Source organism: Acinonyx jubatus, chromosome C1 (genome assembly GCF_027475565.1).
Source record: "Acinonyx jubatus isolate Ajub_Pintada_27869175 chromosome C1, VMU_Ajub_asm_v1.0, whole genome shotgun sequence".
NCBI lineage: Eukaryota > Metazoa > Chordata > Mammalia > Carnivora > Felidae > Acinonyx > Acinonyx jubatus.
In genome coordinates this window covers 3,829,164-3,841,709 of record NC_069381.1, presented here as the reverse complement: position 1 = coordinate 3,841,709, position 12,546 = coordinate 3,829,164, and the positions used below count along the sequence as shown (strand labels likewise).

At 58.0% G+C, this 12,546-nt stretch overlaps 1 protein-coding gene across 5 annotated transcripts in view; it reads right to left on the bottom strand.

The window, feature by feature from the left end:
• Nucleotides 1-12,546, bottom strand: part of KCNAB2 (potassium voltage-gated channel subfamily A regulatory beta subunit 2) — an 86,194-nt gene that overhangs the window by 62,642 nt on the left and 11,006 nt on the right. The window contains exon 1 of one of the 5 annotated variants that reach the window (XM_053206147.1): nucleotides 1,361-1,574. The exons of the other annotated variants lie outside the window; for them this stretch is intronic. The gene's annotated coding sequence lies outside the window, so the exon portion shown is untranslated. Of the gene's footprint in view, nucleotides 1-1,360; nucleotides 1,575-12,546 lie in introns of those variants that run through there. 5 annotated transcript variants of the gene reach the window in all.

Here is a 12,546-nt window from a genome sequence, read left to right as displayed (position 1 = left end):
CCTTCCTGGCTGGCAGCACAGCCGCCTCTCCGGGGGAGGGGGCAGGGGATGAGAAGGGGAAGGACACTGGGCGTGTCCCCTCCCTCCAGAACAGGAGCGGACCCTGGCAGGCAAGCAGTGGGCCCCTTTCCCGGAGGGGGAGAGGGACACACATGCAGCTCCCGGCTGGTCCTGGTGATGTCACAGACTTCCGCTTCTCGGTGCTAGCTTGGTACCAGGGCTGGGCTGCACGAGTTTCACCTGTTTCCCCTTATCTGGTCATCCCCACAGCCCTCAGAGGGTACTGCTGCCCTCCTCATTCTACAGATGATGACACTGAGGGTCAAAGGTCAGGCCCATGGCTGGGATTCAGACCCAGCTCCCAAGCTGTGCTCTGAGCTCTGCACGGCTCTGCCTCACCCATTTCCCATCCCAGTGGTCCCAACACGGTGCCAGGGCACAGCAGGTGCAAGCAAACTGTGTGCAGGTGGGGCAGCCCCGGGGGGAGGACAGGTGGAGGGGACTATTTTTCCTCATAGCCTCTCCCTGCTCTACCCTTCCTTCCTGGGGAGGCCCCTCAGCTGGGGGAGAGCGAGGCCAAGGGAGGATCCGGACGGAGCATCCCCTCTGTCCCTGTGCCGGCCAGGGGCCTCTGCCCCTGTGCTGTGCCACCGCAGCCCTGGCCGTCCCCTTCCCCACGGTTCCGGGGAGTAGAGTGGGCTCCCCTTCCCCCAGGGGTGGGCACAGGGAGTCGGCCAGCTCAGCCCCTGTGCCTCAGATCAGGGGTGGCGGGTGCTACGTGTCCCCAGCAGGGTTAAGACACGGACGGGGTGACGGGGAAAAGAGGTAAGAGAAGTGAACGGTTTGGGGCGCTCAGATGTCCCAAGTGATGGGAGGTGAACAGGAGGCAGAAGAGAGGAGAGCAAATGGGACAATGGAAGAGAGAGACCATGAGGCAGTGGGGGAGGGGAGCCCCTCTGGGCCGCACCCCAGACTCTCCCCCCCGCCCTGTAGCCCCCACAGGCCGGAGCGCTTTATAGATGAGAAAGCCAAGGCTCACTATACGAAATCGTATCCCAGGGCACTCAGTCGTCAGTGGCAGAGCTGGGAGGGGAACCAGGAGGGTGTGACTCTGGACCGGGGCTCTTTCCTCTTGCTGGTCTGAAGCGCCCCCTCGGGCCTGACTCGGGACCCCGCCAGCGCCCGCCGGCCCCGTGACCCTGTGCCCGGAGAAGGCAGGCTTAATTCAGTGCTATCACAGACCTCCAGGAAGCAGGCAAAAGTCGAACATTTCACATGACCATCTGCAGCCCTCACACCCCAGCATCATCCCCGGCCCCTACGTGGCTACTGCATCCACCGACTCTTTGTAAACAGTTACCTTAGACCAGGAGGGCTGGCGAGTGCGCAAATGCGGGGCAGCAACGTTGGAGACACCCCACAGGAGGGGCTCCTCTCTGGCACCGATGAGTCTGAGCCCCACGTTCAGGCTGGATCAGTAAACATGGCGGTAGGGTTGCTGGCCCAGTCGCCACTCCTGAATTATGTCCCAGCTACTGTGGCCTGGGACGCGGTCTACGGCAGAGTCCTGGTGGGTGGGGCTTCCAGGAAAGTTTCGCTTTCCTGATGGAAAGGGAGTCTTCCGGTACATTCGTCCTCATGGAGGAGGCTGCTGACCACGTTCTACCTCCATTTTGAGCAGAAGGAGTGACGCTGGGAGTTTGGGGCCGGGCAGGGGTGTCTCAGGGAGGTTCAGGGGCCAGGAGGTGGCACTACAAAGGCCCAAGTGGGGCGACATGCAGCGAGCAGAGTCTACTGCTGTCCCCCACGACTTGGCCAGAGAACAAGATCGTGTCCCAGACTGGTCTTGAGACCACCCCCAAACATCTTCCTGCTAGGTGGGGAACCTCACAGCGGTTCTGGATATTTCCACAATTTAAGAAGCAAGTACTGCCTTGATGTAACTCGTGTTCCTCCGGCTGAGACCCGGTGGGGGGTGCGGCGGGGAGGGGGCGTGTTCCCCGGGCGTATGTAGCCAGAGAACTGGTCTCGCACGTGCTAGACTCCCCCAGGGTGAGGGGCAGAGGCCCAGGTCCAGGGCGCTGGAGACACCGCTTCCCTCTGCAAGATTCCCTCGCAGGCAGATCTCGAAAATCACCCAGATGAGTCCCCTGGGGACAGATGATTCCCCCCCAGGACAACCGAAATGATGAAAAAGGTCCTTTTTATGTTGATTTGAAATCCCTGTCCTTGTAACTACGCCCGCTAGGCCCACTTCTGCTCCCCAGAGGCAAATCCTGTCTCTACGTCTCACGGCGCTCCTGTCCGTCTCGCAGACATCCTCACACATCCCGCGCCGCTCCCCTGCCGCGTCTTTCAATGTTTCCCCCCGAGGTTTCCGACTTAAATTTCATTTGGGCCAACGGCACGCGATGTGCATTGCTTCTCTGTCACACGGAACCCTTACAGAACCGTAAAGGTGGCTGGGAGACTCCGTCATGCTGTGGAGGACACTGGGCCCGGGTCAGCTGGCCGCTAAGTGCAGGGGCAGAGATTTGACGCTTGAGGGGCTGACTTCAGAGCCTGGGCACATAATTGGCCACCCCTGGGTACGGCCTCTTTCTGGAACATCAACACTGAGGTCACATCCTCCAGTGTGCTGTTGGCGGAGATCCTCTGGAAAACGACAAGGCACCCGGAGCCAGGAACAGTATCTCAGGCCTTGGTCAGCAGTCAGGGAGGGAGGGGGTCTCCTTCCTTGCTCTGGGACAGGGTTTGGCAAGGGCCCGGGGGCCCAATCCAGCCTATCACCTGTGTTTGCGTGGCCTGCGAGCGAAGAGTGGCTTTTAAGTGGTTGGAAGAAAAACAAAAGAAGACTGTTCCATGGGAATGAAAATTACATAAACGTCAAGTTTCAGCATCCATAAATAAAGTTTTATTGGCACAGGGCCATGCTCATTTGTTGTGCTGTTCTGCTCTGGCTGTCATAACAAAATGCCACAGACTGGGGGAGCTTCGGCAACAGACATGGGCTTCGCACGGTTCTGGAAGCTGGAAGTCCAAGATCAAGGTGCCGGCAGACTCAGTGTCTGGTGAGGGCCCGAGTCCTAGTTCACAGTCGGGCTGTGTCCTCAAATGGCAGACAGCGAGCCTGCTGGGGTCTCATCATCTTCTTACGAGGGCACCAATCCCATCAGAGGGCCCCGGGCTCACGACCTCGTCAAATCGTAATCACCTCCCAAAGGCCCCGCCTCCAAACACTATTGCACTGGGGGTCAGCACATGTGAATTTGGAGTGGGGGGGGGGGGTGGCGGGGGTGTGTGTCACATTCAGACCACAGCACTTAGTCACATATTGTTCACGACTGTGTTCATGCTACATGGCAGGGCCGGGGGGGTTTCGACAGCGACCGCATTACCTGCACACCAGAAACATGTGCTCTCTAGTCCTTCGTACAAGAGGTTTGCAGAGCCCTGACCCAGGACGACACTGCTCGTCACCACGCCTCATTAGACAGCCTGGCCTCCCTCCTGGAGAAACGAACCCCCCACCACCCGCCTGCTTCACATGAGCCTCCCCGTCCCACACCCCTCTCCGCCCTGTGCCCACACTTGCTTCTGGACCCAGGTCTGGGTCTTTACCTCTCTCTGCATGGTGCTCAGCGCTGAGCCACAAGCATGCTCTTGGACTCTGTTATTTGTCTCTCGCATTTGGGGGCATGGTGGGGGGTTTGGTGTCTTTCAAGCCAACCCTGGGAGTCGGCTGGGGGTTTTCGTCTCATGAGATCACAACCTCCCCTCTGGGGATTGGACATGCTAATCCACGCTAAGAACCCCTATCCAGAAGGCAGACCCGTTTCGGGGGCGGTGTGACCTCTAGGGTTCTGCTCATCCTCATCCAAAACCTCACCACGAAGAGGCGAGCAACATCAGGGGGAGCCCTTGTTGACGCGGGGGGCCACGCGTCCCCACGGGGCGAGTTATTGTTGGCACGTGCTCAGTAATGCCACCGCCACCCCGCCTACACTCCCCACCTGTCACGCCATGTGTGAGGGGTCCCCCGGAGCCTTCGCAGCAATGTGAGCCTTCACGGTTGAAAAGCTCCCTGCATTTCTTTCCTGGGGGACGCCTCCCCAGGGAACATGCCGTGCAGATTTCCCAAGCATTCAGGACAGGCCAAGTCAAAACACCTGATTGAATTCAGGACTTGGCTCTGTGGTCTGTTGAAAGGATCCCCTCCCCAGAAGGCCCCAGAATGGGTGGACGCAGGGCCACAGGCCCAGCTCGAGGTTTGAAAGGGCTCCACGATGACTCATGGAAGCCAGAGGGACAGTCCAGACAACGTTGCAGGGAAAGGGACGCCCCAAGAGCGAGGTCCCTCCCGGCCCTGCCCAGCAGGGTTCTACCTGCTCCTTCTCCGATGCCTGGGGAACAGAGCAGGGAGGGAGGCCAGCAGGTGGGCGTGGGGACTCCGCCTGGCCCTCGGGGGCCAGTGGGACACCTGTAGCTGTCCATAGGTGGTGGCACATATGCTCTCCCTTCACAGGGGCGTGCCGGGGGGCGGGGGTCTGAGTCTAGTTGTGTGGCTCAAATATCCCTGCCCCAAAGATGTTCCTGACGCAAGAGAAACCTAATTATTGCAGAATCTTCTTTTCTTTGTTCGCCCCCAGCAACACGTCTAAAGCTCCAGTCAACATCAGCACAGACACAGCCCCAAACCGAACCCTGTCACCAATGGTTGTCTTTAGGTGGACAGGATGCTTGCCTAGGATGCTTAGGCATATGATGAAAAACATCTAGGGCGGGAGACCTGCCAAGATTGGGCGGGTAAGGGCCAGGGCGTCAATATTTTAGGCTTTGTGGGCCAGGTGGTCTCGGCAGCAAGGCTGTGCGAAAGCCAGCAGAGATAGTGTGTGACTGGACGGGGGTGGCTGTGTTCTAATAAAACTTTATTTACAGAAGCAGGTGGTGGGCTGGAGTGGGTCCTTGTAGTTTGTAAAACCCTGATCAATGACATAAAAAAAATAAAGGCGACGTCCACCATAATGAGATCAAGACAAAAGTGTGGGCCCTCGTGAGGTCCACAGCATCTGCTTCGCATGGGGCTGGGGCCTGTCCTGTGTGAACATTCTGCCAGGAAGGTCAGAGGTGACCCCGCACTGCCTGCTGGCCGCACCCTGGCCCGCTGCTTGGCGGGGGTGCAGGGCTGGAGGGGAGGACGTACAGGGGCCCTGTGCGCCCCGAGTAATTATCCTGCTCTTACTTTGCTAGTAATTCTGATCTGTCATCGGATTGCAGGCCTGATTAATCTGTTCCGGAATAAGCACGCAAAGCCGTCCTCCCGGCCGCTCTCTGCGATGCCGCTCGCCGGGGACAGCTGGCCGAGGGACACAGGCTGCTGCCTCCGATGCCGTACTATTTTTGGTTACTCTTTTTGCCTCATTTATTTTTGATGTGAGTTGCTCATACAGGCTGTACGTTCTCTTTCTCGCTCCTGCACTGAAATGAAATAAGCATAGTATTTTTAAACCCTGCTTGTGATGCTCCTGATTAGTGCGGAGGAGCAATGCACCTGGAGAGCGTCCTCCGCCGTAAGGCCACCTGCCCTCGCACACCGCCAGAGCCTCTACCTGATGAAAACAGCAGGCCAGAGATGCCACACCTCACTCTCCTGGACACGGTGACCTGCGCAGTCCCGGAGAAAAGGCTGGGCCTTCAAGGTCCTGCCCTGCAAGTTGGACTTTGAATGGATGGGGTACAATGTGTCCTCTTAGTGGCGTGGATAGAGGAAGCGCCACTGGGGCGCCTGGGGGGCTCCCTCGGTTGGGTGACCCACTCTTGATTTCTGCCCACTGGACATCCAGGTGAGAGGCTGGTGGTGTCCTCTCCTGCTCCTCAGTCCCTGGCTGGAGCGGTTTCCTCTCTTGTACCGCAGGGCCTTTGCAGGTGCTGTCTCTCTGCCTGGCACGCTCTTCCTTTGTGTCCCTCTCAAACGTCACATCTCTAGAGGCAGTGTCCTGGAGCGCTCTCTCCAAAGTGACCCGTCTGTCACATGTCAGCGCGTGTCTCTCCTTCAGAGCTCGTGATTGTTCCCCTGGCTGTCTCCCAACTTGATGGCGAGCCCCCCGTGGCGGGACCGGGGCTGCCTCGTTCCCCGGGGCGACCCTCCTGCCAGGACAGGCTGAACGCACCAGGCATGTCCTGCTGCTCCGATCGGGCGGTGCTTTCCTTCTAGTCAACACGGACTCCCCACGAGGCCGAAACGAGCAGGGTGGTGAGTGGTGAGGTGAGAGCACATCCTCTTCCAGCTGCTCCTCCGAGGGGCCGCCCGGTGCCACAGTGCAGCCTGCACGGGCCCTGGTCAGCATCTCAGACTGTAGCCGGACTTGAGTCTCCACCAGGTCTGGACCCCCAGCAGGACGATGCTGGGTTCCTGAAGCGTGCGGAGAGCCGGGCGCCTCAGGGGCACGCGTGCACGGGCGTGAAGACACACATATACACACACACGCACACATCCGCATCACCTCTGCCCCCTGCACCTGTATCACCTCCATCACCTCCCCAACTCTGTCACCTCCACCTGCACCCCAGGCTGCTCCTCTTCCTCCAAGCACTCTTGCTTCCAGTGTTCTACTCGTGGAGCCTTTCCCCTGAACGACCCTCCAGGACACTACTTTGCCCCTCCCCCCACCCCCCACCCCCACCCCGCGAGCTTCAGCTCTGGCCGCCACCATGAGCCCCACGGCTAGCCGTGCCTCCATGTCACCCCTCTGCCCCGAGCACAGGTTCCTACTCCCAGCTCTGTGGGCTCTGTCCACATGAGCATCCCTTGGAACATTCCCTCTCTTGCCCATTTCCACCGCTGGCCTTGGGAGTGCCTGCCTGGACTATGGTCATTCCCCTGTCACCAGAGTCCTGTTCCTGCTGCCCACCCAGGGACCTATCACATCATGCCTTTCCCTAAAGGCCTCAATGGCTGCCCAGGGCCTTCTCTGTCAGGTCCAAGCACCTCAGCTTTGCATGCTGAACCACTCACGGCCAGCCCTGCCTACTTTTCCAGTCTTCTCTCTCCTCTCTGAACCTCCTGCACACCTGACCTTGGGCCCACCTGCCTGCACCTCTTTTCTGGCACATCTGACCTTGGGGCCAACTGCTTGCCTCTTCCCTCATGCCCCTGTGCCCATGGCAGTCCCGTCCTCGTTCTTGCTGTTGCCTCGGGGGACCGCTACGTCTCCCCATCTGCCAGGGCCTTCACCAGCCTCAGGGTCCAACGGTAGGTCCCCAGGCCTAGACGGGTCACCCCGCAGTATTTTCAGGGTTACCCCGGGGGTGGGAAACAGTGGGGAGGCAGCTCGCACTTTCCATTTCTAACTCCTGTACCATCTGCGTCCTCTCAGAGACCTACCTAGAGTCACACAACTCTAAGAGGCAAAGAGCTAGGACGGGTCTGCCTAACTGCAAAGCCAACACTCTGAATGACAACCTTATGCCATTTTGCCCCCAAATCCACGATGATTTCTGGAGAACGCTCCCTATAGTTTTCTCGTCTAAGTCTTCAACACTTGAATGCCAGCCCTGCCCCTGGGCACCCCCTCCCCAATAACTGCCCTCTGCCCCGGAGCCTAAATCCAACAAGGAGATATATATATATATGGGGCTGATGCCCCAAGGCTTCCCCATCTCTCATATTCACCAGAGCAGGGGCAGGAGGGACTCCTCAGCTTGCCCTTGAGAACATGAGTAGCCTGCCTGTGACCTAGGGGATGGGGTGACTGGAACACCCCCGAATCTCCAGAAGGCAAGCAAGGGCTCATCCCACATCCCCTAAGGCAGAGACAGTCAAAGTCTGCATGTCCTGATCACACTTGAGATTAAAAAAAATGGTTTTTAAACGTTTATTTATTCTTGAAAGAGAGAGAGAGCAAGCAGGGTAGGGGCAGAGAGAAAGGGAGACACGGAATCTGAGCAGACTCCAGGCTGCGAGCTGTCAGCACAGAGCCCGACGCGGGGCTCGAACTCATGGACCGTGAGATCATGACCTGAGCCAAAGTTGGACACTCAACCAACTGAGCCACCCAGGTGCCCCTTGAGATCGTTCTTGAATCCAACATCTACCTACTTCTTTTCTAGTTATCTCCAAACTATGACAAGTAATGCTGGATTTCTCTTTTTTGCAGGAGCAGCAAAATTCATTTCAAAATAAGCTTATTTAAAAAAAAAAAGCTTAAGGGAAAAATATAAACGCAGAAACGGGCTTGGAAGTGTGCACGTATAACCCAGATCCTGAGATGGCTGGCCAGTGACTGAAGCGTGGGAAATCTTGCCAAAGAGAGACAGACAGAGAGCCGAGTGCGAGAGAGTGTCTCTGACATCCCGGCAAAATCTCATCCCAGCAGTCCCAGGAGAGGGCATGTGGACTCCACAGCAGAAGCCCAGGGCGAATGTGAGTTCCAGGACATCGTGCGGTTCTTGCTTGCCTTTGAAACTAATTTTACATCCGCTTTTGGGAAAGTGTGTCAGGGGTTTCTCATCTTACAGGAAGTTTATCAAGAGAATCTAGGGAGAGACCAGAACACCACCAACCCCCCCCCCCCCCCCGCACTGCCCCGGTGGACGCCGTGTTCCAGGCCAGCCCTGGTGAGAAGCTCGGGGAGGGGGGTGTAGGCACGGGAAGCAGAAAGCAGATCTGAAGGGGTGTGTGCGTGTGCGTGCGCACACACACTCACACGTACATGCACACACATGGGCCCACGCCACCCAGTAGCCAAGTGGCCCGTAGCCTGCTGGTGCTTGGGTACCCAGAGATGCTGGGAAAAGGCCTCGCCTTCCAGAGGCCAGACACTCCGCCCCGCGCAGGCCAGACGGGTAGTGCTGACCTTCCCACGTGTAGAAGGCACTGATGTCCCAGGCCACCCCGTGGGCAGCCTCCTTCTGCTCTAAAAAGTAGATGCCAACGGGGCAGGTAAAGACCGAGGGCCCAGGGTCCCCACAGGGGTGTGGGGTGGCCAGAAGGGCTTGAGAAGCACACGATGCCACCTAGACCCTTGGGCTCGTCTTCAGGGGAAGTGCACATTCAGCCACGGCGCATTTCAAACAGACGCAGCGTGTCCCACACTTCTGGAGGGAGGCAGAGGGGGTTGGATCTGCTCCTACCTCCCTGGGGATGAAGCACACCCAGGGGCGCTGTTGCTTTCTTCCTTCTGGGCCCTGGCCAAGGCCAATTTCCTGTCTCTACAGCTCCAGCTGCACCCGCTCCCAGAGGAATGGCAGGGCTGCCCCAGTGCCTCCCTCAGGGGAACCAGACCATGATCGAGGCCACAGGCATCTCCCCACGAGGCAGCCCAAGGCCTGAGTTCCCAAGGGGCAGCCCCTCCTGGGTGGGAGTTACACGCAGTGTGAGATCATGGGGCTGGGCAAGGAGGGTTCTCACCAATTCTGGGGTCAGGACCAGCTGATCTGGTCCTTCCGAGAGGAGAGGCTTAAAGATTATGCACGGGGAACACGGGAGATCTGTCCCTGGTGCTGGCAGTCCTGCAAGGGGTGGGGGCTGGGGGGGGGGTGCAGCTTCCTACAGCAGGACCAGACTAGGGGGTCATTTCCCTTGCAAAACCCAAGCCCTGCCCTTCACGCCAAGTAGAAAGCCTGCAGGTCTCAATGGCTCCCCTTCAGGATTCCCTCCTCACCGGTGCTAGAGTGGGGATACGGGGTGAGGCAGCGGCCCCCTTGGGGGTGGCCGGGCAACCCACAGACTGCACCGAGCTAAGGACACCCTATGGCCATCACAGCCGTAGCATCTCCAGCCCCTCTAGGCCGCGGCTGCAGCTGCAGGGTTGCGAGGACCTGGCTGGCGCGCGTCCACCTCTCAGCAGGGTAATCAATGAATCAAGGGGCTGCTCAAGGTAGGGGAGGGGCCCGGAGCCCCCCCCCCCCCAGCCCCGTCCCCTGCGATGGCAAGAGTAACGGTGTTGCACAGTGTCCTTGGGAGGGCCTGGCTTCCCCCTCTCTTTTGGGGGTATCCATGATAAGAGACCATAAAGAAAACATCTCTCACAAACGGCTCAAGTCCTAACTGAGCGGAGGCAGGAAAACAGAGAGTTCCAGGGACGGGAAGGAAACAGGCAATTCTGCCGGTGGTTACAGCCATGAGCACTGATTACTGCGTCTCAGAGCCTGACTCAGCAGTCAGAGCAGCTGACACAGGAGGGAGCCGAGGTGGCATCCACCGATGGATGGAGCTGCTCCAAGCTTCGTGGCACAGGGGTGCGTTTTAACCGCTTACACCCCAGGACGGGAGGAGGAGGGACCCCAGCTTCCTGGTGTTCCCAGATGGGCAATTTCACAGTCTGTCCACATGAAGTGGCCACGCTGGCATTGTCTTGTGTTCCCTGGGCACCTGGCCCTCCCCCAGGTGGGGCTGAGGTCTCTTCCCCTCTGGAGCCCTGCAGGAAGTCACCCCCTGTGCAGCCTGTTTGGGGAGCAGTGGCTGTTGCCATCTTGCTCACTGATGTGAGTTTCTGCAGCAACATCGGAGGTGGGGAGGCTGGTCCTGGGCTGTGGGGACCGGAGCCACCTACTCTGGGCCAGCCCCGCACTGGGACACTCTGGCCATCATGTCCAGCCAGTCCCCCTCCCTTGTGCTTAGCACAGTGCCTGGCGCAGCTCCAGGCTGGCCGTCTGCACCGACCGTGTGCCGATTTCACACACAGTGGGGGTCGGATCCCTGGACGGTAGCTCTTAACCTCACTCTCAGGTGCATCTCGATAGTGATCCTTGGAAGTTGGGGGCCAGATCCTGGTTCCAGCTGCAGAGGGGAAGCAGGATCCTGAGAAGCAGAATTCTGGCTGAGCAGCATGTCTGACAGATCCAGGGCCCCCTCTCAGGCTGGCATCCTGAAAAGGGGGTTTACCTGAGTGCCTCCCATCCACCGTCAATGAGACACATGGCCCTGTCTTACCTGCTCACCTTGTCACCCTCAGGTCAGCTCTAGAAGGAGGGCCTGGGCTTCCCACAGCCTCTCCGGGCTGCTGAGCCAAACCTGGTTGGGCGGGGGGGGGTTCTGCCTTCCCAGTAAGCCGGCAGATGCAGCTGGGGAAGACCCCATGCTTGACAGCATGAAGCCCTAGTTCCGGTGTAACCGTGGGCCTTTGACACAACCCCCTCTCCCTTGTGCCCCCACTCCGGGGTCCTTGTGAACTCTCACCCCCAGCCAGCAACACCTGACATGTGATCTTCGCCAAGGGGAAAATAAACAGGAGGCTAGAAAGAAAGTCATAGAACCCTCTGTAGGGCACTGGGGGTGCGGGTGGACATTGGGGGCAGAACCCCACTGCAGCAGGTTGAGGTGTGTACCCGCCCCCCCCCCAAAAGGTCAAAGTATTAATTCCAGAGTATGATCTTATATGACAACAGGGTCTTTGCAGACGTAATTAAGGTAGGGATCCAGTGATGAGGTCACTCTGGATTGGGAGGGTGGGGGGAGCCCTTAACCCAGTGACAGGTGTCTTTGTAAGAAGAGAAGAAGATTCAGACACAGAAAGAAGGAGATGTGAAGGTGGGGGCAGATGACACATCTAGAAACCTGGGAACGTCACTGGCAGCACCAGGAGCTGGGAGACAGGCCTGGAGCAGGCGCTTCCTTGGGGCCTCCAAAGGGAATGAGCCCTGCCCACACCCTGGTTGCAGACTTGTAGCTTTCAGATCTGCGAGAGAGTAAATACAGCTATTTTGAGCCTCCATATTTGTGGTAATTTGTTCTGGGAGCCCTAGGAAACTGACATACCCACCACCGAACCCTTTAAGCCTTGGGATCTCAGTAGGCTGTACGGGAGGCAGAGGAACAGCCTTCTCTTGGGGGAGGGGAGACCACCTGGTGGGGGGGTGCTGGAGCCCCGTGTCCCCAGCCCTGGCTTAGCTCCACACCCTGGTCAGGAGTGGGGGCGGGGAGTCTACAGGGATATTTCTACAGCTCTCCCTGCATTAGCATCTGTGAGCAGGCTCCTGGGGCTCTCCCCGCTCTCCAGGGGGCTGTAGGAATAAATAACAAATGGTTTCAAAGAGGATTACGGTCCTAGCACCACATGACGGAGGCATGGAAGATTAATATCTTGCCCGTGCAGCACCACACTAGCAATTTGAAAGCCAGCTTTACCCCAGCACATCCATTAAAGGCTCTGCTGAATTAAGAGCTATGCAGAAGACAGTCACCAGGCGCCGTGCCTTGGTGATCATAATTCACAGGGAAAAATAGTTTTAAATGAGAATACCCATTGTTGGTGAGGCTACGATGAAGCTACTCCATTCAGATGTTGCTACTTCTGGGCTACACGGCACAATCTTCTGGTGAAACAACCGGGGTATTACAGATCTATAGCCTGGGATCCAGAAATCCTACTGCTAAATATATCCTAGAGGTTCAAGACAGCAAATAAACCTAGACACACACAAACCTCACTACAGCCGCTAAACCCCTAAGGAAATCATATTTAAGTGAATGATGGAAACCCAATAGGGTGTAACGCAGTCACTGGCAGTGAGCGTCCCCCATAATTGGGTGAGGACTGTGGAGAG